This window comes from Eublepharis macularius, chromosome 4 (genome assembly GCF_028583425.1).
Source record: "Eublepharis macularius isolate TG4126 chromosome 4, MPM_Emac_v1.0, whole genome shotgun sequence".
NCBI classification, from domain to species: Eukaryota; Metazoa; Chordata; class Lepidosauria; order Squamata; family Eublepharidae; genus Eublepharis; species Eublepharis macularius.
The window spans coordinates 165,506,732-165,534,279 of NC_072793.1; the positions used below are offsets into that span (position 1 = coordinate 165,506,732).

Here is a 27,548-nt window from a genome sequence, read left to right on the forward strand (position 1 = left end):
GAAAAAGAATAAGGAATTGGTCTGAGAAAGGAGAACTTACAGGAAGGGCTGGTGGTTTGAAGACAAAGCTGGACATGTTCTTGGAAGATAGGTCTTTTAGAAGCAGAGTATCTCTGAGTAGCAGTGCTAGGGCGGGGTGGAGGGGCACAGCAGTTGGAGAGACCTTCTTGTATTGGTTGTGAAACTGCTATGACATCTGGCTAGCTGCTGTGTGATAAACAGGATGCTGGACTCGATGGATTTGTTTACTCTGACCAATCTAGCAGGGCTCTTCTGATATTCTTTTTATAACGTCCTTAATGATCAGGAAACAGAAGCCTGGCACAGGAAGTGAACAGTTAGATCAGGGACACTGAAGAAACTTTGCAGCACTTGAGGTAAGGAGGGGATGCATGCTACGAAGGGCGAGAGAAGGAAATAGCATTTGCTACAGCGGCAGAGCCAGAGGTGGGTCAAGGAAGTGGTTGCCGGGCCCAGAGACTTGACAGTGAACTTGTGCCAGACGAGGGCTTTGCTGTTACTGCCGCATCATGGTGGGGAAAAAGAGTGAGAAGCGGTGGAGAATGGGGCGGAATGCTGCAGATTGTTTTGAACGCACCAGCCAGTTTTTTGCTTGCAGGTGTCTGCTTGATCCTAGTGGGATGAGACTTATCTGTTACTTTGGCATAATTGCCACTGAACTCCAGTGCATGCAGAGGATTAGGCTGTGGGAGTTCCTATAAAGTAAATGTGCCCAGGATCAGACTGTATGCACATCAGGGTATTTCTGTTTCCACATTTCCCATCTTACACACATGGATATCTATGTTCTCTTTGGGGTACTTCAGTATTCAAGCTTGCCTTCTTAGTGTGTCTGTTATCACTGTCTGTCCCCAAATGTCATCATTCACCAAGTTTTGGACATTCACTGTAATGTGATAATGGAAACTCATAGGACGTGAAAGATTTCAGTGGGATCTGGCATACCGCTCTCTGTGCATAAGACTGGATTGTAATTGTGATTACCATCTTTCACAAGTGTATAACCTAAATATACATACTTGCCCTTATGTTAAGCCCTCATTGGATTGACAGTCCACTAGTGTACTACATATTAATTTCACATATATTACATGACAATATTTGAAAGACATTTATAATATTTATAGTTCACCTTTCTACACAAGTACCCAGAGGGGATAACATTATAAATTGAAAGGGAATACATTATGACTAACTTATATATAGCAAAATTCAGCTGGGTTTGCACTCAAAATGCTGACATTTATCAACATTTTGAACATTCATGGTTAACATATATGTGTGTGTGTACATACATACATATATATTATACACACACACATATATATACATACATACACATGATGCCTGTGTGATATAGTGGTTAGAAGGTTGGATTGGGATCTGGGACACTCTACTCTGTGACTCAGGCCTACCTCACAGGGTTGTTGTGAGGATAAATGGAGGAAGGGAGAACTACTTAAATCATCCCAAGTCCTTTGGAGGAATGATGGGATAAAAATGAACTAAAGTTTAGCTGCCAACTGTGTGCAGATGTAAAGGACTAACAAGGAAAATATTGCACACAGAGAGAAAATGAAAATGAGGAGAAATAAGGTTTTGGCAGAAAACCACTCAAAATATGTCCATGTTTGGAAGTTAGGAAAGGAACTGTAGGAACTTAAGAAGACATGAAAATATTAATCTAGTGATATACAGAAGTTAGAAGAACTAGGGAATCCGGGGATCAGATTCCTGGTAGGTTCGTTCACTGGCAACTCAATCCTCAGATAATTTTCCTGAAAGCCCCATTGAATAGACCTGAGTAGGATTCTGAGCAGAAGTGCTTAGGGTGGCTGCGTATACAATGGTGAACCAGATGGTCTCAGCCTAGCCTACCCCACAGGGTTGTTATGAGGATAAACGTTGGAGGGGAAAACCATGAGCTCCTCGGAGGATGGATGGGATAGAGATCAACCTGCTACGTGTGTGCAGATGCACTTTGGAACGATGCGCTGGCCAAGCTTTCTTTCTCCCCATAGAGCATCTCGTGGCAGGCGTCTTGCCCATTCCCCTGTCATTGTGTTTTTTCCTTCTTTTTCGGCGCGTTCCGGAAAACTTAAAACAATACGCAGCAGACCCAACCCCACGTCGTCTTTTTTTCCTGGGGCTGGGGGGGTGGGAGAGAAGAGGGTCTTCTGGAACGATGCTCGGTGGGGGAGAGGAATGAATGAAAAGAAATGAATGGGAAGGACGGGAGAACGCGCCAGGATCGGAGGGGGGGGGGCAGCCACGGAGTGGTCACGGGGTGGGGAGGGGGGACGGAGAGGAGGAAGCAGCCTCTGCCATTGGCGGTTGGAGCTGCCCATCAGCTGTCCCCCCACTTCCTGCTTTTTCACCCCCCCTCCCCAACCAGCCCCCGAGGAAGCGGCCCGCGCCGGCGGAGGCATCGTCGGCCAGCCGCGCTCCAGCATCCGCGCCCTCCCCGCCTCCATCACTGCCCCTTTCCCGTTGCAGCGCATCCCCAGCTCTGCAGCCGCACCATCATGGCCCGGCCCTGGGTGCGCGGGGGGTAGCCGGGCAGGGGCCTCCCGGAGCCCCTCCCCAGCCCTACCCCCGGGACGGGGGGCCACGCAGCCAGGTAAGGGGGTGAGCTGGCCGGGGAAGAGGCCTGGATGGCGGGGCGGAGAGGAGGGCCCTCCGGGGATGTGCAGGATTTGCGGGGAGGTAGTTAGAGTGACAGTGATGGTGGAGGTGTCGATGCCGGAGGGGGGAAAGGGCGGGCTCGGGGCGGGTGGAAGTGGGTCTGCGGTGGAGGGGCAGGGGCAAGAATCGCTTGAGGGGGCTGCTTGGGGGCAGAGAGAAGGTTGGGGGCGATGAGAGGGCCCTGGGAACGAAGATTGGGGAGGGATGCCGTGGGGTTGCCAGCTCCAGGGAGAAATTCCGGGAGAATTGGAAAGGTGGGGCCTGGGGGGAGAGGGACCTCAGTATGGTATAATGGATTAGAGTCCAACCCCCACCCCCACCTTCCCCCAAAGTAGCCAGTTTCTCCAGGGGAACTGGTCTCTGTGGCCTGGAGATCGGTTGTAATTCCTGGAGACCTCCAAGCACCACCATCCTATACTGGGAGAGGAACTGGAGAAACTTGGTGTAGGCTGGCTGGGTTAGAAGGCAGCTGTGAGGTAGACATTGGGATGGGCCAGATGGAAGAGGGCCTGGGGCGAGATGTTGAGGAGGGGCGTTTTTGTCATGGGAAGCAACCGGAGGTATCGTTTGGGAAGGGGAGAGAGGGGCCTGGGAAGTATATTGGGGTGCCTCGAGTGGGAGGGGGGAGCATATGGAGGAGAGAGGGGGTACTTATGATGGGAGGTATACGTTGGTTGGAATCTTGCAAGACTGTGATGGCCAGCAGACGCAGGGACCAGGGTTTGGAATGTTTAGGGTAGTATAATAAATATGGAGCAAGGGTTGAATCTGCTTGTTAAGGGAGCGTTTGAGCTGTAACTAGGGAGGGATTTTGGGGGGAGAAACTCCTGGGACAGGAAGAGTTTGGATGTTATAATATGGAGAACTTTGGTGGTGAGTGAAGGGTGGGAGTTTCTTTCAACAATTGTAGGATTAGAGGAGAATTGGATCTGGATTAACCTTTGCAATCACCAGAGAAGGAAGAGCTTTGTGTTTGCTTTGGTTACATTTAAATAACAACAACAACTGAAGATGCTGTTAAGAAAGTTGAAAACATCACTGCACAAAAGGTTTTTAATCTTCGCACTTTCAAGAGCCATGTATGGGAAGTAATCCCATTTTACAGATGATGCAACTGAGGCAAGGACTTGGTCCAAGGCTCAGTTGAATCCAAGCCGTACCCCCTTTTCCACTCCCCCCTCCAAAGTTGAAAAGTGAGGATTTTGTAGTAGGTTTCTTAGGGGAGGGGAACTCTGTAATATGTTGCTGGGTGGAGCCTCTATAGCTTCTGGATTCTGAAATGGGCAAGCTGTGAGCATGCTAGCTCCTGTCAAAAAGAGTCCAGTAGCACCTTTAAGACTAACCAACTTTGCTGTAGCATCAGCTTTCGAGCTTTGATTGTGGAGACCGTTGATATAATGCCGGGGTGGGAAGCTTTGAGTGAATGGGGTGAATTTCGTAACACTTAGCGTGGGTGGGGCAAGCAAGCAAGGATGAATCTCTGATTGCAGCCAGTTTCTTTCTAGAAAGCTGGTGGTGTTGGTACACAGCTGCTAGGAAGATTGCTGGGATGCAGACTGCAAGAGGTAGGTCTGGTGGTGAGTTAGTGAGATGTAGTTGGGCTCCCTGATCTCCAGCCTATCCTGGAAGGGCTGTCTGTGCTATCTTGGATTTGGCCTTGGTGTTCGGTGATGCCAGGACTGCTTTGACAAGCCTCCATTTTGCCTGAACTCCTGGGGTCAGTCCGACCTGGTTCGATGACATCATCTGGGAGTCTGTCTCCTTGAGCGAGTTCCCAGTACAAACAGTGGATACCATTGATTGTGGCAATGTGGTGGGAGCCAGGAGCAGGTTGAGGTATGATCTTCATACACTACGTGCCTTCTTTGCCCTTGGGTATCTCAAGCTAGCAGAAGCGATTTCCCTGTTTGGTACTTGAGACCTCTACATTGGTCGTTCTGGGAGAACTATCAGCCCATGACAAGAACCCCCCCCCACACACACACACACTGGTTTAATTTAAGTTTTTTTGCTAATGATACCAAATTGGGAGCAGTGGCAGACACCCAAGAAGATAGAGTTAAAATTCAACAAGACCTGAATACTCTGGAGAACTGAGTGGTTGTGAACAGGATGCAATTCAACATAGATAAGTGCACATCTGGGCCACAAAAATGTGAAGCACAAATACTGAATGGGACATACACTTCTGGGTAGTAGTGTATGCAAAAGAGATCTTGGCTTAAGAGTGGACTGTAAACTAAATATGAGCAGTCAATGTGATGCGGTGGCCAAAAAGGCAAACTCAATCTTGGGTTGTATCAAAAGGGCCATTGCATCGAAATCGCAGGAGCTCATAGTCCCTCTATACTGCCTTGGTCAGGCCGCATCTGGAGTACTGTCTGCAGTTCTGGAGGCCTCATTTCAAAAAGGATGTGGACAAAATCGAGAGGGTGCAGAGGAGAGTGACGAGGATGGTCAGGGGTCTGGAGACTGAGCCCTACGAGGAAAGGCTGAGGGCCTTGGGAATGTTTGGTTTGGAGAAGATGAGGTTGAGGGGGGACATGATTGCTCTCTTTAAATATTTGAAAGGCTGTCCTTTGGAGGAGGACAAGGAGCTGTTCCAGTTGGCAACATTGGATAGGACTCAAAGCAATGAGCTTAAATTACATGCAGAAAGGTACCGGCTGGATATTAGGAAAAACTTTTTCACGGTCAGAGTAGTTCAAAGGTGGAATCAGATGCCCAGGGAGGTGGTGAGCTTCCCTTCACTGGCAGTTTTCAAGAAGAGTCTGGATGAATATTTGTCAGGGATGCTTTAGGCTCATCCTGCATTGGGCAGGGGGTTGGACTGGAAGGTCTGTACGGTCCCTTCCAACTCTGTGATTCTGTGACCAACCAGGGCCCTGCCTTAGATTGTGCTGGTCACAACTCACAACACACCCTAGACTTAATTTTTCAGTCCTGAGCAGGTTTCTGGTGGTGGAACCAGATATCTGGCCTTTACCCTGCTTAGAATTTTTATCTGCTGGAGACTTGGATAGAGGTAATTCCCCCGCCCTCCCACCCACATACCGTACAGGGTCAGCAGACCAGTTGGTTGTTTCAGTTGGAGGCGGGGGAATCCTGTGAGGTTTCAGGAAGGGGTTGAGAGAGTTTGACGCCTTGAGCAGTGGCATGGTCAGGGCCTGGAATGCCAAACTTCAGCACGGCAATACATAGAGTTGGTCTTGGAGGTCCAAACTTGTTTCCATGATTTAGTTCAGAGCTGAGTGAATGGAAGAGGAGGCATCTTGGAGTGTTGATGGAACTCTGGCCAAATCTGAAGGAGCGTGTTGTAGAACTAACGGTGAGTCAACAGCAGTGAAGAATGTTTGCTTCCATGCTTCCCTCGCATCAGCTGAATTGCATCCTCCTGTACATTTATATAGGATTATCTGGCTGTTGACAATTCCTAGGAGTGAGTCCAGTAAGGACAATGATTTTGGTGTTGTAGCTGGGATGCTTTTGCATAGTTGGTTTGCCTGTTAAAATCTGTCCAGTGAGGTCCAGTCTGCACTGGATTTTTCAATATGTTGTAGGATGGTTGTATGGAGTGCTGGAGTGGCTGAGAGAGAATGAGCTGAGACTGAATCCTGACAAGGTGTAGGTGAGGTGAGAAAGGGGCTGTTCTGGATGGGGTTTTTCTTGGATGAAGCATAGCTTTCTCAAATTAGCTTGAGGCTTCTTCTGGATCATTCTCTCTGCCTGGAGAAGCAGGTGAATATGGTGGCTAAAAACTCAGCATGTGGCAGTTGCATATAGCCCAGAAATGTTTTTCTTTCCTGGAGGCGGTTGATCTGGCCAGGCTGTAGTAACCTTGAGGTCTGATTATTGTAATGTTCTCTCCATGAGGCAGCCTTTGAAAGACAACTTGGAAACTTCAGCTGGTACAAAATTTGGAAGCCAGCTTGTTATCGAGAGCTTGCTGCTCAGCCCATATTGCTCCCATTTTAAGATCTCTTCACCAGCTGGCTTATTTATTATTATTATTATTTATTATATTTATATCCCGCCCTCCCTGCAAGCGGGCTCACGGGTTCCATTCCATTCCATTCAGGGTTCCATTCAAGGTGCTGGTGTTGATCATTATTTATTTAGAAAATTTCTGTGCTGCTTTCCCACAGAACTAGCTTGATGCATCTTACAAAATAAAACAAGGTAAAAACAGCAAAACATCTTGTTAAAATAAACTCTTTTAATTTTCATTCAAACCCAACCACTTAAAAAACTCTGTCAGCACATACAACAACAACAACATTCGATGTATATACCATCCTTCAGGACAACTTAATGGCCACTCAGAGCAGTTTACAAAGTATGTTATTATTATCTCCACAACAATAATCACCCTGTGAGGTGGGTGGGGCTGAGAGAGCTCCTAGGAGCTGTGACTGACCCAAGGTCACCCAGCTGGCTTCAAGTGGAGGAGGGGGGAATCAAGCTCGGTTCTCCAGTTTAAAATCCCGCGCTTTTAACCACTACACCAAACTGCATAAAACATTCAGTGGTCTAAAAATGATTCTTGTAAAAGCATTCTCAGGCTAGAAGCAGACTAAAAAGTTTAAAGCTCTTCATGACCTGGGGCCCATGTACTTTGAAGGGCCACCTCGCCTTTCTTTAAAATCTAGTGGCACCCCCATTCTATACAACAGTTTCTGGGTGCATTCGGTTGATGGCCTGTACATGGCTGTTTTCAGTAACTGCCCCCTCATGTGGGAGCACTGACCCTGCTGGCTTTCCAAAAGGGCCTCTATGACAGAGTTATTTAGGAGGGCATTTGGGGTCTGATAAGAGGTGACTTATGGGGCAGTGTTATTGGTAAAGAGATTGTTTTTGGTTTCGTTAATGTCTTTGCCACTGATAATGGGTTTGTTGTTTGTTGCTGACTATATAGTTCATATTTTTATTTTCACATGGTTTGGTTTTAGTTGATTTTTATGCCTATTATTTTCTTCCTTGAGGGCTAAGTTATAAATATTTTAAATAAATGATGCATTTCACACAGACTCTTTTCAGGGACTGATACAATATCCCTGTAAGGTAGGTTGGTATTTTCCCCATGTTGTGGATGAGGAAGGCAGTTTGAGGCTGGCATAAGGGACTGAAAACTTGCGTGCTTTTGCTTGGGAGTAAGACCCATTAAGCTTGGTGGAACGTCTCAGTTAACGTAGGTGGGACAGGTAGTAAATTTGTAGTGACATCTGAACTGCGGTCTTTGTGATTCAAAGTTCAGTCTATTAGCTGCAGTACTACTAAGGTAAGATGGGTCTTTCAAAGGTAACTTGAAGGGAGGAAATTATGAAGAATGTGGGAGAAAGTGATATTTGTGCAAGGTAAATACTACTGAGGACTGAGCATACTTCAGAGGGAAGAGAAAACTCAGAGCTTGTAGAATCTGGATGGGGGAAGCTTTTGAGGTTGAGTGGGATTTCTTAACTCTCATGATAAGTGATTCAGGGTGAGAAATTTTTCCGACGCTTTATTTTTCTGCGGACAAATTTCCACCCAGGTATGTTCATAGTTGTCAGGGTGGTTGTGCTGCAAGTTAGTCATGTTAGATGGGCTAAACATGAAATATGAAGCAGGGACAAAAACCTCATGATTGCATGTGGTCCGGGCTTGCGCATGGCGTATTTTCCACCTTTTGCTAACACTGTTTAAATGTTGCTAATGATATTTAAATTGTTTATTTAAAATAGAATTGGAGAATTTTCTCATTCAAATTTTTCTGGAAAACTTACATCACTCCCTGTGATTGTGATGGGCCCTTATATTTATTATTGTGAAAGATGTGTATGGTTAAATGATTCTTCTTTGAAGAGCGTTCTTGAAATGAGGTGCCTTTCTGCAGATGAAGAGTTTCTTCCACTAGGGAAAGGCTCCGCATCAGGACTGGCATTATCCTGGCGGGGACAGAGGATTCCCAGCGGTCACCTCCCTTGCCAACACTCACCCGGCTGGCAGGGGGGAAATAAAGGGGGAAACAGGGAAATCACTGGTCTGCGTGCACACTCGCTGGTGACATAATGTTGTCGCTGGCAGATGTGCTGACATCACTTCCCTCCCTCCCAGAAGTGACACCAGCATGTTGCTAATAAAGCCATAGTTTGAGGGCAGCAACTGTAGCGGCTTTGACTGGCTGCCGATGTGATGATTTCACTACATCGCTGGCAAGCATATGTGGCAGCTGCGAAGTTTCCCCCTGCCTCCACAGTCCCCCCCACACACCAGTTGCCAGAGGGGACCTCGCAACTCTGCTTTGTACTGAAGCTGAGCAGTGTGCTAGGATCAACCTCACTGAGGAATCTACTCTGTTGTAGCCATAACAGAGCCTTTGCACCAGGTCATGGTTTCCGGTCGAAGAAATCTAGGGTTGTTTAGATAATGTTCAGTTTGACTCACGTCACGTTCTTTATTAGACAAAACTGCTGATAAGCTAGTGAGGTTTTCAGTAGCACAGAATTCTTCTGCAGACAAAGATCAGCAAGGCAACGCTTGTTGTAACAGGAATATCTAACGTATTTGCAGATCCTTTGCCTCTTCCTTTCTTTGTATGTCCCAAGAATTCCAGTTGTATACTTTAAAGGTGTATGCTGAAGATAATTGAATGTGAGGGTCTGTAGTTCAGTGGCAGAGCGCCTGTTTTTCATGCAGAAAGTTTCAGGTTCAATCCCCCACATCTCCAGTTAAAGGGATGAAGTAGCAGGCGGCAAGGGAGAGCGCTGTGGCTTAGCTTGTAGAGCATCTGCTTGGCATGCAGGCGGCCCCAGGTTCAATCCCTGGCGTCTCTAGCTAAAAGGACGAGGTGGTGGGTGATGTGAAAGACCTCCATCTGAAACCCTGGAAAGCCAAAGCCAGTCAGGGTAGAGAAGACTGAAACTGACGGTCTGATTCAGTATACGGCCAGTTTCATTTGTAATAAAGACCTCTAGCTCAGGCTATGACGCTCCAGGGTCTGTCAGAGCTGGCAATACTGATCTTGATGGCCTGTTGCTGTAGAAGGCTGTTTAATGCGCGTCCCTGATGTGAACGAGATAGCACTTTGTGGCCTTGTACTGCATCCAGGTTAGTTCAAAGAAAGAGGGCCCCCCGTGCATTCTTTTAACAGTGCCCCAGGGCAGTGGCTATCGGGGCTACTGCCAGTCAGACACATCCTAGAACTTGCTCGTTCCTGTCCATCTTTTGTTTCTTGGGTAGCCACCTGTGAAAGCTGGATGTGGCACAAGTGGTTTCCACCTGCTGACCCCTGGTGCTTATGGTGGAAGTGAGGATCCTTATCTGCCTTTGTGGCAATAACTGTGAAATCACAGGTTGGTTTTTTTTTTGTCTCCCAGGTTTATTAGCATAGTCTGCAAGGGTTATGCATCTTGTTGCGTATGCAGTGTGGGTTCTCCCTGTTGGAACTTGGTAGCCTCATGTGGGCAGGCATTGTGTTCAGATAGAAGAGCTGTGGCTCAGTGCTTGGCATGTACACAGGCCCAGGTTCAGTCCTCCAGATGAATGATCTCCTAACAGTGGGTGTGCAGTCCTCCTTCTGAGACCTTAGAGAGGTCAGAGCAGACAAGACTGACCTTGACAGGCCAAGGCTCTGACTTGGGGGAAGGCAGCTTCACATGTTCCTGTGATATCCTCTGCGTGTCGGGAGGCAGTCAATAAACTTGATCCAGACCCTTCCTCATTTTTAATTACTTTATTTATAGTCCACCTTTCTTGTTGAGGCTCAGGATGGACTACAAGATACCAAGCATTGCGATTGGACGGCATAAGACCACCAATGAACAAGGCAAGGTTACGGAATTAGAGAATAATGTGAATAGTTTATCGAGGCAAGGTATACTATAAACAATACAGAAAGTGGGTTACAAGGTATAGGACAATGCAGTAAAAGAAGGCAATAATCTACAATAATAATTGTGATGATTATGGGAGTGCTGCCTTCAGGAGGTTTTGCCTGACTGTAGCCCAAGCCCATCTTGGAAGCAGATTTTGTTGGATCTGAGGCAGGCAGAAAATGTGCAGTATATTTGTTTATTTAAAATCATTTGTATCCCACCTTTCAACCCGATTAGGCCCAAAGGACAGTTAAAGAGGCATTGAAATCCAACTGTTAAAACAATACGTACATGTATGTAAAATGCCAATGAAAACATTAACAGGAAGGAGGTTTATAGGGGAATGGCAAATGAATAAAAAAAAAATCCCTTCCCCCAGAGGAAGACAACAATAGAGGGGGGCAGACGAATCTCCCTTCAGGTGGAGTTTCACAGGGTTGTTGCCGCAACCAAGAAGGCCTTTTCTTGGTTACCAACCACCTAGTTTCAGATGAAGGCCCCCCCACCAAAACAAGATTGTCGTGGTATTAGAGGCTTCCATCCCAAGGGATTGCTGTGAAGTCCTGTGCCTAAACAGAATGGAGTCGCACTTGGACTATGGTCGAGAACCCTTCCGTCCTCTCTTGTCCTCTTTAATTAGCATACTTTTCCTTCTCCTGTGATGCTGGCACAGAGTAGGCTTGTGAGTCCCGGTAAATGACTTCTGTAACAGTCTCAATAAAGGAAGCTACGGTCTTCTGTTTTCAAGACCTGAGCAAGATTGTCAACGATAGGACCTTTTGGAAGTCATAAATTCATAGGGCTGCCCATAAATTGTAAGCAACTTAATGGCACAACACACACACACACACAAGAGTCTTTGGGAGTGGGAGAGAATTGGCGAGGACACACATGCCCACAGAGCTCCTGCAGTAATCATTGAGTGAACAGGTGTCAGCCAACCCCCTGACCTGTTGCTGCCTGCCCCGTCTGTCTGTTGTTCTGCTTTGAGGTTGGCACCCTATTCCTAGTTACTGTGTGGGCAAAAGCAGGCAGAGCATACAAAGTGTGGCAACCGTGACCTCAAAAGCCTGTGCGTGGATAGCAGGGACATGCACAGCAGTGATTACAGGAGGCAATGGAAAAGAGCGAGAGTCCAGTAGCACCTATAAGACTAACAAAAAGATACTGAAGAAGTGAGCTGTGGCTCATGAAAGCTCATACCCTACCACAAATGTTGTTAGTCTTCTAGGGGCTACTGGACTCTTGCTCTTTTCTGCTGCTACAGTCAGACTGACACGGCTGCCATCTTGATCTTTCGACAGGGATCAAGGATGCCAAGTCTAAGCACCCACTGTGTGTGGGCTGAAGCCTGTAGGATGTTGACCCTCAGGTGACAGACTAAGGCTGGAGAGACCCTGGTGCATGACCCTGCTCACCTGGTGAAGCTCGCTTGAGTGACCTTGAGCCAATCACACTCTGCTTTACATGGTGGTTGTGAGGATAAAATAAAGCAGAGGAGAAAAATGCAAGCGAACCATATATACCACCCATATCTTCTTGGAGAAATGACAGGATTAAAATGTTTAATTAAAACCCTTGGTTACATTTATCCCTCATTCTTCTGGCTTTTCTTGTCCATTCTCTCATTTGTTCATTCTCTCTCTCACACACACACACACCCCTGTCTCCTAGGCCAGATTCCTCTGTGCAGGAGAACGAAGGGGCAGAGCCTTGAGAAGGTGTAAAAGATGCCAGCATTTCAGACTGCAGGTGGCGCATTCCAGCTTTGATTGTTCCTTTCCATATAAAAAAATCCATGCAAACTAGCTCAACAGGGAGAAAGGTTCCTCTTCTTTTTCTTTGCTTGCTTTGCTGGTTCTCTATTGGCAGGTAGTCTTTAACGTAGGGAAACAAAATTCAAGTCCAGTAGCACAGACCATCAAAATTTTCTGGGACATCAGCTTTCTGATGAAGTGAGCGTTGACTCTTGAACGTGTATACCCTGGAAAATGTTGGTTTTTAAGGTGCAAATGGACTCCAGTTTTGTTCTACTATTATCGGACTAATGTGACTAGCCACCTGAAACTAGGAGAGCATCCCAAAGCATGACCTTCTGTGATTTTCCTCCACTACCTTTGGATCTCCACAAACCTCATTTCCCTGCATGTGTGAACCAAATCTCTGTCCACTGCCTTTGCATTTCCTTTCCCTCATAGCACACTTAGACTGTAAGCTCCTTGGGGCAGGGACCTTGTCTTCTGCCTCTTTAAATCTGCAAAATTTTGTGGCAGCCGACATTCTGTCTCATTCCCTCAGCATTCTGACACACTGGATCATGAGCAAGAAATGAATATCGGATGGGGCAATGCAGGTATGGACGAGCTGGACTTGGAATGGCTGTGGCCCCCTTCAGGTTCAGCTCTCTCTCCCCCCTCCACTCCTTTAAAAAGTTCTCTTTAGAATCAAATAGTTTCCTAGAAGTAGGGAAGAGAAAGATTAAAGCTGCCCTTGGAGAAAAGGTGCTCTAGGAGAAAAGGTAAGCTGAGGGTCCTTAAGAAAGAAAGTACTCCCCCTACAGTCCTGCCTAACTAGAGCTTGCTACCCTCTGCAGGATTTTCTTCCTACCCCATAACAAAAAAAAGTCTGCCAAGAAAACATCGTGATGCGACGTTCCCCACATGGGTCAGTAATGACTCAGTGCTTGCACCTTTACCTTACCTTATGCTGGACATTGCTATATTCCAACAAATTGTACCTCTCCAAGGAGTTCGTTCTAGAGACAAACTCCTTGTTTGCCTGGTCTTTGCTTAGTAAATGGTGGTAAGGATTTGGTGAACTAGGAATCCCAATCCTGAGCCAAGCCAACTGAAGAATATGGTGTGAGGGCACTACTGTCAAGCTAGCACAAAAGAGAAACTTCTGATTAAAATAAGTGAGAACTTATTTTTTCTAAATACTTTATTGTTATCTGTTCATTCAAGTCAAAGGTTAACTCAGACCTCAAAATTAGGGTTGCCAGCTCCAAGCTGGGAAATTTGTGGAGATCTGGGGAGAGAAACCTGGAGAAAGTGGGGTTTGGGGAGGGAAAGGACCTTGGCATAGCATAATTCCATAGAATCCAGCCCCCAAAGTAGTAGTAGTAGTAGTAGTAGTAGTAGTAGTAGTAGTAGTAGTAACAACAACAACAACAACATTCAAATTATATACTGCCCTTTAGGATGACTTAACAGCCACTCAGAGCGGTTTACAAAGTATGTCATTATTATCTCCACAACAAAACACCCTGTGAGGTAGGTGGGGCTGAGAGAGCTCCAGAGAACCGTGACTGACCCAAGGTCACCCAGCTGGCTTCAAGTGGAGGAGTGGGGAATCAAACTTGGTTCTCCAGATTAGAATCTCACGCTCTTAACCACTACACCAAACCGGCTCTCCATTTTCCCCAGGTGAACTGATATCTGTGGCCTGGAGACCAGTTGTAATCCCAGATCTCCAGCCACTATCTGGAGGCTGGCAACCCTACTCAAGATGGTTATTAGGTTGGGTTGGCCTGCCCTGAATTCCCCTTTGACTTGGCCCCTGAACTATCCATGGAGAAATGGGGTCATAAAGGAACCCAGTTTGATAGTGTGTGTGTGAGAGAGAAAGAATGAGTTCCTTGTTTAATGAGTATAGTGGAGGTGACTTGTATGAATTTGTCATCTTGTGTTGATCCACCTAGCCCACTGTTGTGTCATTGGACTGGCAGTGGCTTTCAGCATCTCAGGAAGAGAAAGATCTCCCAGCCCTAGAGATCATGTAAGCGGGGGTTCCTGGGGACAGATTCATGGAGGACATGGTCCCTCAAAGGCTGCTAGCCATGAGGAATGAAGAGAACCTCCATATTCAGAGACCCACTGCTAGGGGGCAACATCAGGAGAAGGCTTTGGCCTTTATACTGTGTTTGGGTATCCAGGGCAACTGGTTGGCTGCTATGTGAAACAAGATGCTAAACTAGATGGACTGCCAGTCTGATCCAGCAGGCTCTATTTATGTGCTTCTGGAATCTTCTATATTGTGAAGGACGTGTTCTGCCACTGGATGGTGGCCCTGCCCCTCTTCTTCCAAGGTAACACTGGAGCATTGTGACACTTTCTGAAAGGATTGTCATGTATTGTGTTGCGGGGGTGAATAGAATACTAAATCTGGGCAGGGCCAAACAAGACACTCTACAAGGTATCAGTCTTACCATTGCTGATAGCAGGAGACAGGTGTCATTATTCCTAACCACAGGATAATCTGGAATGTTTGTTTACATGCTTCTGAATTGCGCTGGCAGCCGTTCTGAAAGGTAACATTGGCATAGATACGGCAGATTAAAATGATGTTTTCAGGGTCGCTTGATCCAAGTTAGCCATGAAGAGAAAACCGCTGAACCTCTGAATGGAGACTCCTAATTTGTATCTTTCTGGGTCTGAGCCTTCTGCGCTGGATGGTTTATCTGTATAATTGGGGTGGTATAGGTTGGTCATGGCTCGAGGGTGTGTTTGGATGCTCTGTGGCGCCTCACTGATGACTTGTTTACTCTCTATTTCTTGGGACTCTGACACTGTACAGTGGGTGTGACCACCCGTTCAGGATGGCGTGGGTGCACTTGTTGCACATTCCAAACTAGAGATTTACAAAAGTGATATTGTCTGACTGGAATGTTTATTTAAGGGCAGCCGGCGTCCTGATAGGCTTTGACCCATCTAGTTTCTTTAATTCTGTCATGACTAACTTAATATGTGTAAGCATCATGACATCATATTTTGTACTTTAGTGGATATTATGTGCACTCCAAGTGTATGTTAAACTACGTGCAGACAAAACTGATATTTCCTACCAAAAGAATAAATAAATGTGCCACAGGTAGTTAAGATTCTTTTTGTGGTGTTTTTAAAAAGTTGTGACTAATGTGTCACTGCTTTGTAACCTTCAGAATTTAGTTATAACTCTGAGGTAATCGTTTTCTTCTAAAATTACAAATCCAAATAACGGTTTCCTCCTGCATCAATATAAACAAATATCTCAAGTGTCCCACCAATTCCTTTGAAACTGTGGAGGAAATTTTTTCCAGAAAATAACGTGTGACTAATACATTGTGACTAACTTAATACGTGACTGTTCATTAACACGTGCACAAGTAAATTACCACAAAGCAAGATACTACAAATGATACTGTAGATGTGCAGAGAGTCCATAGCTGCTTCCACACTACTCACCTTCACCAGAAAGGGGCGCAACATTGCGAAAAAAAGGTGGAAGATGGCGTCTTCTCACGTGAGTTTTGCGCGATGTCGCGCAAAACTCTCGTGAGAAGACGCTATCTTCTGCATGTTTTTCGCGATGTTGCTCCCCTTTCTGGTGAAGGTGAGTAGTGTGGAAACAGCCTATGTGGGAACTAGTAATGCCCATGGAAACTGATACTTGACTGTGGCAAAACTCCTAATGAATTGTTCCTTTACAATTCAGATTTGTCTTCCTTTTCAGGGAAGACTTAGTATATAGACAGTTTCTTTTGCCATGAAAAAGATTTCATGCTCGTGAACATTGCATCATGTCACCTGATCTACGCAGTCCTTTAAATTTTCCCTGTGTCAGCCTCAACAATAACAAAGTCATCATCTGACAGAAGTTTGGCCGTCTCTGCTTCCTCGTTCTCTGCTTCCTTCGTCTCTTTTAGGACAATCACGTTTTCCCAAGGGGCATTATCCCCCTGCATTTCCAATAATGGCATACTCTAAATAGTTCCTTATTGACAACACTTTGTGCTGATTGTGTGCTTTTTACTGGATTTCAAACAGTGTGTCAAAGACCCCCCCCCTTCCTTTTCTTCCAAGTTATTCTCTCTGATGAGCAGACATGTTATCTTTGAGTACTGCCCCAAATTCTTGATGCAGCAGAGGAAAAGCCAGTAGAAATAAGCTTTGAAACGCTTCCAGAAAGGGGGTTGGAATCTAGCAGAGAGATATGTCTGGAACTACATCTTTCTAAACCTTACCCAGCTTGAAATTCCTGATAATCAAACAACCTTAAAGGCTCTAATAACTAAATGCATTGCTATCTTTCATATTGAAGAAAGAATGTATGGATTTAATATTAAATTCACATGGAGGGAAGTATGACAGTGTCACATTGTCACATATTATAATAGTTTGCTTGTCACAAGCACTGTGGCATGCAGAAGACAATTTGCATAGCATCTTATCACACTTCCTTAATGCTGACAAACTCCCAAGAAGTGAATAAAGTTAAAACATTTCTATTTTCATTTGTTAAAGGGAAGTGGGACAAGTTCAACCAATTACAAAGGTTATTGGGATAAACTCAGATGTTTTTTGTTTCCAACATAAAAATGAGAAGGCAAGAATATTAATACAACAAAGGGTCATTAACCTATTGCCTGTTTTTGAGAGGTCTCTTAAAATGAAGATGAGAAAAGATTTTTTAAAAAATTATTATTCATCTTGCCCGTCGTGTCTGTGGCTGTTGTACTCATGTGCCAGATAACATTATGAAAAATTGTTACCAGCAGGGCTTTTTTCCAGCTGAAACGCAGTTCCGGAACCTCTTGAAAACGGTCACATGGCTGGTGGCCCCGCCCCCTGATCACTGCTGAGTGGTGCGGAGGGCAATCTCAACTCCCCTCTGTCTGGAGATCAGGGGGCGGGGCCACCAGCCATGTGACCGTTTTCTCCAAGGGCAACCCACTGAGTTCCACCACCTCTTTTCCCAGAAAAAAAGCCCTGGTTACCAGATTATGAAACTGAAAAAATATTTTTAAAATGATATAGAATATGGCATCTATCTGTGAAAACAGGCCTCTAGGCTGACACCTTTGAAGCTTATCTTTTAAAATTGTTTTTACAGTCTGTTTCTAGCCCGAGGACTGTTTTATAAGAATCATTTTAGGTTGCTAACAGTGCAGTCTTATGTAGAGCTATACCTTTCTAAGTCAATAAAGTTGGTTATAGGCTTAGAAAGGTATAACTCTACTTAGGATGACACTGTTAATTTCTTATGCTGCTTTTAATGGCTTTTTATGGTTTGTTAATTATAATTATTGTGCTGTTTTTAATGATTTTATCATGTTTTATTAGCCACCTTGGCCAGGTCTCTAGAGAGGTGGCACATACATTTTCTAAATAAATAACCCTTGGGCTCTCTTTATTTTTCTCAAAATGAGCACCAGTACGGGCTGGTCCCCTGAGGACTCCTGAGTTTTACTTGCATGCAAATTCAGAGCTGGCTCATTTTGCATGTCAAATTGATCAGCGCCCTAGCTGTCAAATGCCAGTTTGGCTGGAACTTGATGTTTGCTTGCCTTTGGTGAACTCTTGTAGGGCATCGTTCCAACAGAGCTGGGAGCCAGCAGTCTTGGGAGGGAGTGATTGCTGGGCCGCCTCTGGTGACGGTAGACTAGCAGGGTAAGATCAGGCATGTGACAGACCCTAAAATGAGCGTTGGGCTCACTGTCTCAGCAGCAGTGCTGTTCTTTCTTGCAGTGCATCTGAGAAGGGCCAGGACTTGGTTCACAGTTAAGAGGATTGGCTAAGCACTATGCTTGAGAACCTCCCCAAAATCCTGGGTTGTGCACTGGGCCCCTGAGGTGCAAGAAAGCTGGAGTGAGAGCAGGCTGCAACTAACATCACTGCTGCCACTAGGCTGTTGGGACAGCCTCGGGCAGCTTCGTTCATGACCCAAGCTGCCCCCTTGCAAAATGGCAGGAGTTGTGTCCTACCTGGCAGGAGTATGTGTGCACACATGCCAGGGGCCAAGTAAAATGTTGGAACAGAGTGATGGATTTTGCTGAACGGGATTCGGAATCTAGAATATGCAGCTGTGTGAGCAGAGGGCTTAGAACTCCACTTTTGAGGGTTCTAAATGTATCATGTAGAGGGCTGTCACATTTTAAGAATGGTTCTAAGATGATGCAAGCCCAGTCTGTATTATTATCCAAGTTACAGGGGGTTTTGTAGGGGGGGAGAGGAGCTGGCTCACAGCTGATTGTAGAGGTGAGAGTCTAACCGTGGACTATCTCTGAAAACAGAATGTGTTAGGGGAGTTGCAGCCAGGAACTGAGTATTCTGTGGAAAAGGCCTCAGAATGATTTTTATAGAATTCCTTCAGGGTATTTGAGTGCATGGAAAACATGTGCCCCCTATACAATTTGGCATGTGTACCGAATACCAATCATTTGTGCATACCCGTATAATGTTCTAAGCCTCCATGCTGACTGGAGGCAGAACACTCTACCTAGAGGCAGAGCTGTCAGTAGAAGGTGCTGCCCGGGCAGTGTAACCCTGCCTTGCGTTTGCTATGCAGTTTCCCAATCGCCTTGGGCCACAGCATTTCCTATTTTAAGGTGGCTACCCTTCTGCCCTTAATCTGTGCGTTTGAATCATCTTTTAATTGGGGAGATAAGTGCACGCCTCAGCAGGGAACTCTGCTTTCCCCCGCCCCTTTCCAATGATTCAGCAACATACCCTGTCTGCTTAATGATGTCACATCTGCCAGTTGCGAGATGCTCTAAAAATCCCTTCTCCCTATACATGGTAAACTAATGTGAAAAATGGCAGCCAACCTGTTACGATTGTGATTGCCTTAATGATGTCTCCAAGTCCTGCACTCTTCAAAAATTTTGCATTGGCCAAATTTTCTTACAACACAGGGAAGCCTGCTGCATTAGACCGTCAGCCCATCTAACTATCATTGTCCATCCAGACTGGCAGTAGCTTTTTCCCCACGTGCTTTTTATCAGAGCATCTGGGGCCTTCTGCTGGGGGCAAAGCACAGTGTTCCAGCCCTGAGCTTGTATCCCTTCCCACCCTGCTCTCCAAGCGTTTATCTGTGTTTCTGCAGGCCTTGGTGGTTCTCTTCCATTCTGTTCCTCCTGAGCTAATGCAATTACAGTCTTGGCAGATGCTTATCCTGTATTCTTCCCCCCACACAAACATACACACTCTTTCTCCAGGGCTTTTTTTTCTGGGAACAGAGGAGGTGGAATTCAGTGGTGGAACTCAAGACCGCACAATGATGTCACTTTGGGTCAGCTGGAACAAGGGGGGGAGTTTATTAAAGTTTAAATTGCCCTATGTGAAAATGGTCACATGGCCAGTGGCCCCGCCCCCTGATCTCCAGACAGAGGGGAGTTTAGATTGCCCTCCATGCCGCTCAGCGTGGAGGGCAATCTAAACTCCCCTCTGGCTGGAGATCAGGGGGCGGGGCCACTGGCCATGTGACCATTTTTTTTCTTATATAAATTTTTATTTTACTAAAAGATAAGGGGTACAGAATATAGGGGATGGAGAAAAGAAATTCGTATTTTATATCGCTAATACATTGCACTGTACAATCTAATATATTTCTTCAATGTGTTCTGCAGATCACCTGCTTATTTGCAAATTTTTCCGTTCATTTTAAATAATGTCCATAAAAGTCTTCATCCTAACTGAAAGCCAGGTTTCTTCAGGTTTCCTCTGTATCCAGCTATAAAATGGGTCCCAAATGTCATTATATATTGTATTATCCATCTCTTTCAATAGACTTGACAATTGTCATGTGACCATTTTTAAGAGGTGCCGGAACTCCATTCCACTGCGTTTCTGCTGAAAAAAAGCCCTGCTTTTCTCACCCCCACGCCTAATAATGGTATCTTTGGTACAGTTCTGTGCTTTGGAGGGAAATACCAGGAAGCAATTTCCATCTTGGCCCTTCTCCCACCCATCTCCTAGCTCTCTTACGTGGCCAAGGAGAACAATTACTTCCATTCTTGTTTAGGGCAGCTGGATGTGTCTCAGAAAACAATTTCTTCTCTGTTTTTCCAAACACACATGCACGCAAAACGCTGAGTGCGTGCACGCTCACACGTCTCCCTTGTCTAAAACATATTTTAGGACTAATAACTTGTTCGTTCTCTTAATCGTCACCACTGAACAAATCCCGTTTTTGCAAGCTGCGAAGCATGAGGAGTGAAGCTGACTCAGTACAGCGAGCCACAATATGTAGAGGTGAGATTTGAACTCTGATCCTCCTGCATCGCAGCCTGCCTGTCTTCTAGTATCCTGCGTGGTTTCTTTGTCATGGCAGAAGTCGTTTTCTGCTCTTTATTGATACTCACTTGAACCTCTCTCTGGTTTCTTAGCATTGCAACTATTAATTGTTCAGTTGAACAGGAAGTATAGAGCAAGGGAGGCACCTCACACACTCATTGTTCTGTTAGCTAGAACTCGGTCTGAGACAGACCGAGTGTGTGGGAAGGGAGAGTGATGTAGCCTTAGTCTGGAGATTGTGGTAGCTTTCCAACTGGACCCGTACCAGAAAAGAGCAGGTTCTACTAGGGTAGCTGTGTTAATTTGTTTCAGTGAATTTGTGTCAGACTAAATCGTACCTTCTTGATTTTTAAGGTGTACCAAATCTCGTGTTGTTTAAGAATATCAGGTGACTGCTGCAGAATCCAAGGAATCTTTTCTTGCTTTTTGGACATAATTTACTAATAAGTAATAATAATGGTGCTTACATACTGCTCTTCTACACAGATAAGTGTCCCACTCAGAATGCTTACCTAAGGCCACCTACTGAGCTCGTGGCAATAGTGGGATTCGAACCAGCAGAGAGCTGATTTGCAACCCAGCCACTTAACCACTGTGTAGACATGATATTGGGAAGGAAAGGGTCTATTTTAATCAGCTGAGAGATGAACGGGGAATGTTTAACCCTTTCTCTGTGGGCTGTTTTTCTGATTAAATTGGTCCTCCAGGCTAAGGGTCCCCTTCTTTTTCTCTTCCGCCTCCCACCTCCAAATTGTGCTGATCAAATTCACACGTGGTTTGGGCCAGCAATTCCACTTTCTTTCCCCCCAAACCCAGCTGCAAATAGTGCAGGTATTCAAAATAGACAAAACATATATTGAAGCAGCTTGTTAAAACAACTAACTTGAAACTAGTCTACAATGTCAAGAGGTTGGTAATACTGCTAATACAGTGTTCTGCTAACATCTTCATTCCACCGATGCAATGCCTGCCTAGCAGGAAAGGCAAGGCCCCATTAGAAACTAACCTGACAAGCCGATCTAGGGAGAATATTGCCGGGGGGGGGGGGCGGGTGCCACTACAGAAAAGAGCCAGTTAGGTGGGTATCCAGCCCAGTGACTTCAAAACTCTCATGGTTTGAGAGGGGCCCAGAATGGAGTTTGGAAAAAATTAAACGGTTCAGTTGTATCCAGGGCTTTTTTCTGGGAAAAGAGGTGGTGGAACTCAGTGGGTTGCCCTCGGAGAAAATGGTCACATGCCCGGTGGCCCCGCCCCCTGATCTCCAGACAGAGGGGAGTTGAGATTGCCCTCCACGCCGCTCAGTGGCGTGGAGGGCAATCTAAACTCCCCTCTGTCTGGAGATCAGGGGGCGGGGCCGACAGCCATGTGACCATATTCAAGAGGTTCTGGAACTCTGTTCCCCCGCGTTCCCGCTGAAAAAAAGCCCTGGTTGTATCCACTTCTTGCTGCCCTTCAGAGCAGGAAGGCCTTACCCGCATGGCATTGATTTCTCCACCCCCTTGAAAATCTGCAGGATATCGTGTCCTTTGGGAAAGAAGTAGGGGTACTCGGGATTCCCTAACATAGCATATGTTGATAATTTCAGAGAGTTTATTATTATGCAGAAAAGGCTTTCCAGCCTCTGATGGATGAGAAAAAGGAGAGCGCAGGATATCAGGATGCTGTATGAATGTTGTTTGGCATCTCTCAAGGGAATGCTTGCCAGCTTTTGTTTGTTTGTTTGTAGGATGGAAGAGTTTGACTTGAGAAAATACAGGCTCGAGTGATGTTTGCCTTCAAATTTAATACCAAATAAGTAAATCTAGTGTTTCAGGTATCAAAAAGTTTGGGAAGCACTGACCCATATCTCCCCAAAGGTGTATTCAGCTTCTGGGTAACCCATAAATTGGCCAGTCATTACTGGCCCAGATAGAGGCCCCCCCCCATCATTATGGGAATTTCCTGTGATCCTGTTATTTGCTTCCAGGTGTTGTGCATTTGCAAGTTAAATATTGAGAAGTATTCTGCGTCTGTACATGGAGACGGTTGCGTTATGATGGCCTGATAGGTCTGTCCTCCCTTTCACGATACCAAAGCGACTTGGATCTTGTGTTAACGAATTTCATACATTAATTGTGTGTGCGGTGGAAGGGTAAACTGATTTCCATGTGTTTAATTTAGTCTTTTGTTTAAGGATAAGCTGATACAGCCATTTCCGTTTCTGTCTGATTCGTAGCTTGCTGGTGTTATCTTTTTCTGTCTGCCTCATTTCCACTGCTGTTGTCAGCTGTTCTTTTATTCATATTGGTGTGCTGTTCTTGCACCACTCAAAAACCATTGTCGTACAGCTAAGTACGGAGAGCTACCACGGTATTGTGGTTAGTGTGTCAGACTAGCATCGGGTAGACCCCATGCCGCCATGGAAGCACACTGGGTGGCCAGGGACCACTTGCTCTCTGGATCTACCTCAGAGGGTTTTCCACTCTTCTGTTTTATCATCACAGCACTGCTGTGAACCAGCAGGATATAAACTTCTAAATGTGTTTTGAAAGGAAGGGCTGTAACTCGGTGGTAGAGCATTTGCCTGGCACCTGGAAGGTGGGCGCAAAACAATACAATACTCACAGGTTGGTTTCTTGTGATGGGGGATCGCAATGATTTAATTGAACCAGCCGGCTTGTGAGATTCGATCTCTTCCCTCATTTTATGGCAGTGATTTTTACAAGTTGTAGTTAACTTGTGAGTGAAATCCCTTTTTTGGATATGTTCTGAAACTAATGCCAATCCATTTTAATATACCACTGCAGCCTCTTGGGAAGAGCCTCTTGCTGTGGATGAAGCCTGACTTTTGGAAATGCTTCCTTAGGCTTTGGTTAGACTTCCTGTGCCTGACTGCCCGTACATACGCCCAGGGCTTTTTTTCTGGGAAAAGAGGTGACGGAACTCAGTGGGTTGCCGTCGGAGAAAATGGTCACATGGCTGGTGGCCCCGCCCCCTGATCTCCAGACAGAGGGGAGTTTAGATTGTCCTCCATGCTCCCCTCTGTCTGGAGATCAGGGGGCGGGGCCACCAGCCATGTGACCATTTTCAAGAGGTTCCGGAACTTCGTTCCACCGCATTCCAGCTGAAAAAAAGCCCTGCATACACCCCAAACCCAGTGCTGAGGAGTGAAAGGGTGTGCACTTTTCAGCTGGAGGCCTGGCTTTTTTGTTTTTCCAGGCAAAGGTCTCAATGGTCAGCCTCACCCCTACAAGGCCACTCTCAGGAATTTGCTCCAACAGGTTTGGCCGGGCTGCCATCGGGGCTCGGAACTTGCACTACCGATGTAGCGTTGCCTGCCTATTAATATTAACATAATAGCTTGAACAAATTAACACCTGCCTGAAGCTTTGCATTTCTGCCAAGTCTCTGCCTTCTTCATTAAGTGCTGTTTGGAAATGGGGCCAGAAGCCAGCACAGGGAACGGAAGCCAGGCATCCTGCCTGTCCCGTGTGCTTCCTGCTATCTTCCTAATTGTCCCACAGATCAGGCTAACTAGGTCAGCAGTGACCATCAGTGGGTATGGTTAGGTGCAGGGTTCTGGGGAAAAGGCTGATGGTGATACAGGAGCCTCTTACAACTTCTCTTTTTTCCAGATTTAGAGCTGCTTCTCGTACTCCGAATGACACTGATTTTTTTTAAAATGGGCGACTTTGACTCAGCGGGGTTTGAGTCCTGTGGCACTTTAGAGACCAACAAGATTTTCAGGGTGTGAGCTTTTGAGAGTCAGTGCTCCCTTTTTCAGACATGAGTAGGAATGGAGATCCCGGAGCCTTTATATCCCATCCCAAGGTGGGTGGGATGTGACGAAGGAGGGCATCGGGATGTAAAGGTAAAATGCAGCTGATTAGAACAGAAATTAGCATTTCTGTTCAGCATTTAGGTTTCTGTTCAGCTTCCGGTGTGGGGTCCATTATTCTGACTCAAAGCAGGAATGGTCTTAGTGTTTCTGCAGCCCTGGATAAATGGCCAGGACGAGGCTTCAGGAATAATGTTCCCCCTGCTGTCCCCAACCAGGGCTGAGTAAGGAGTGGTTGAGAGTGGGAGGCGAGTGGGAGCTGCAGCAGGAGCTTACTGTTCTTCTCCCTCCCTTTTTTGAGTGGTCATGGCTGTGAGCTGTCAGACCTCTCCAATTAAGAGGCCTGGGGCAGTTGCCCCCATTACCCATGGACCAACACCACCCCTGTCACACATCGGGTGTGAAGGAACTCATTTCCCAAGCAAGGGGGAGCCTTGATTTGGTTCGGAACCACAGCACGGGGAGATTTTTTCCCAGACTTTCCCAACCCAAAACAGCTCTGGGGGAGTGCTATTTGCGCATGTAGCCCATACTTATATATATAGACCGCCCCCATCCAGCAAATAACGTGCCCCCAGAGTTGACTTAAGTCAGGAAAATGGTACAGGGGTTGGAAACGGATCCCCCTTTCCCTCTGAGCTGTGGTTCCCTTGTCTGAATTGGGGCTTCACCCACTTGAGACACGAGTTCCCTTGTAGCCTTCACAGGATTGTCTGAATCAGTCAGGTAGGGGAGCTCCGACTCTACATTTTACAAGACATGGCCATGTAGCATTTTACAAGCTGTAACATGTAATTTGGCTTTCAAAATGCACGGGATCAGAAACTTCTGGGTTCATTGGTGAGAGGCTGTGGAGTTGTTCAGGTAACCAAGATGCTGAGCTTGTCAAAACTGGAAAGGGGATGAAGTATCTGACATGTACAGCGTCTTCATTTTATGCACCAGAATTAATAACAACAACATTCAATTTATACACCGCCCTTCAGGACAACTTAATGCCCACTCAGAGCAGTTTACAAAGTATGTCATGATTATCCCCGCAACAATCACCCTGTGAGGTGGGCGGGGCTGAGAGAACTCCGGAGTGCAGCGACTGACCCAAGGTCACCCAGCTGGCTACAAGTGGAGGAGCGGGGAATCAAACCCGGTTCTCCAGATTAGAGTCCCACTGCTCTTAATCACTACACCAAACTGGTACCAGGAGAACCTGGAGGGGGAGAGGGCGGGCAAATTGTTTTGCTCATAAGCCAAATTCTCTAAGGGAGAAGCAGTAAATATAAGGGGAGCTCACAGACCCAGGCTGCTTTTAATGACTTAACTTCCTTGGTTGGGTTGTGAAACCAGCGGAGAGGAAAATGGGGCAGGGAGGAATGGGTAGGCACAGGGCAGGTTAAGTGTGTGTCCAGCTAGGTGGTTCTCTCTTGCAAACGCCACCCCCCCCCCCCCTTGATGTTATGTTGTCTCTATGAATGCAGGTTTGACACCATGCACTGGGGGTGAAAACGCAGAGTTCTGCCCAGAAGCCCGTCCTGGGGCTGCGTAGGAGCAGGTAGAACTCCTCCGCTTTTCCTTTAAAGAACATTCTGGAGAAGGACTACTGCTCAGTGGTGGAGCATCTCCTTTGCATGCAGAAGGTCCCAGGTTCAATCCACAGTTTTAAAAGGATCGGTGATGCGAAACCTTCACCAGAGACCCTTGGGAGCTGCTGCCAGTCAGAGTAGACCAGGGGTCCCCAGCGTGGCTCCCATGACACCCTTCCTGTCATGCACCAAGTGCTTTTAGAAAGAGGATCGGGCCAGATGAGGCTTTTGCTCAGCAGGGCTTCTTGGTGGCATCGGAGATCTGATTGGCTGTGCAAATTTCTAAAAATGTTGCTCTGGCAGCCGCTGCTACCAGAGTGCAAGGATCTTCATTGTGAAACTGAAGGTAAGCTATGTGTCTGCAAGAAAATATTTTGGAATAGTATGTTCTTTTTAAATAGTATCCTGTTAAACAGAGCTTCTGCCTGAAATGCTGACGAGTTACTATTAGAGTTATACATAACCACACCCTGGGGCAATTTGTATTTAGCTTCACCTCCTGGGGCAGCTATTTTATAAGAATGACAAAGGCGCCCACGGGCTGAAACAGGTTGGAGACCCTTGGAGTCGACAGTAGTGACTTTGATAGACCAGTGGTTTGATAAGGCAGAAGTGGGGGGGGGGCGGAGGAGGAGGAGCTGGGGGAAGAGAGAGGCCTGGTGTGAATTCTGTCATAAAACTTTCAGGTGTGATTCTTTGTGGAAGGGACTGGAACGAGTAGGTTGTTGTTGTGTGTGTGTGTGTGTGTGTGTTATGTGCCGTCAAGTCATTTCCGACCTATGGCGACCCTATGAATGAAAGACCTCCAAAACGTTCTCTCTCTTACAGATCTACTCAGATCCTACAAATTGGAGGATGTGGCTTCTTTTATTGAGTCAAGCCACCTCGTTTTAGATCTTCCTCTTTTCCTGCTGCCTTCCACTTTTCCTAGCATTATTGACTTTTCCAGAGAATCCTGTCTTCTCATGATGTGACCAAAGTACGCTAGCTTTAGTCTTGTCATTTTAGCTTCTACGGAGAATTCCGGCTTGATTTGATCTAGTACCCGCTTATTTGTCTTTTTGGCTGTCCATGGGATCTGCAAAACTCTCCTCCAGAGTTTGAATGATGAGAGGGGGGTCAAAGGTTCCAAACTCTCTCTCATGAGATACAGAAAAACTAAAATATAATTAAGTAGGATAAATAACAACTAATTGAGGAAGAAGCAGTCTCAAACATAAGAAAATTAACAGATATCAGTAAAAGGTTATAGTGAGTTTCAGTATGTAAAGAAGGGCCGATTAGTTTGTAAAAAGTTTCAGGTACGTGTTGGTCTGCAGTAGAACAGCAGGATTTGAGTCCAGTGGCACCTTAGAGACCAACAAGATTTTCAGGGGATCACCTTTCAAGAGTCAGAGCTCCCTTCTTCAGATACCACTCTCAAAAGCTTATACCCTGAAAATCTTGTTGTTCTCTAAGGTGCCACTGGACTCATCTAGATCCTGCTGTTCACTTTGTAAAAAAAGGGCTCCTGTTCAGAAATGTAACTAAGGAAATCCAA

General features: G+C 46.0%; 1 protein-coding gene across 3 annotated transcripts in view; it reads left to right on the top strand.

Annotated features, from left to right (window-relative positions):
- The first annotated feature begins 277 nt into the window (after positions 1-277).
- The window catches only part of AGPAT1 (1-acylglycerol-3-phosphate O-acyltransferase 1), a 62,214-nt gene continuing 34,943 nt past the window's right edge, over positions 278-27,548 (top strand). For 2 of the 3 annotated variants that reach the window (XM_054978985.1, XM_054978987.1), the window contains exon 1: positions 2,441-2,641. The gene's annotated coding sequence lies outside the window, so the exon portion shown is untranslated. Of the gene's footprint in view, positions 378-2,440; positions 2,642-27,548 lie in introns of those variants that run through there. The other variant, XM_054978986.1, reaches the window with a different exon arrangement.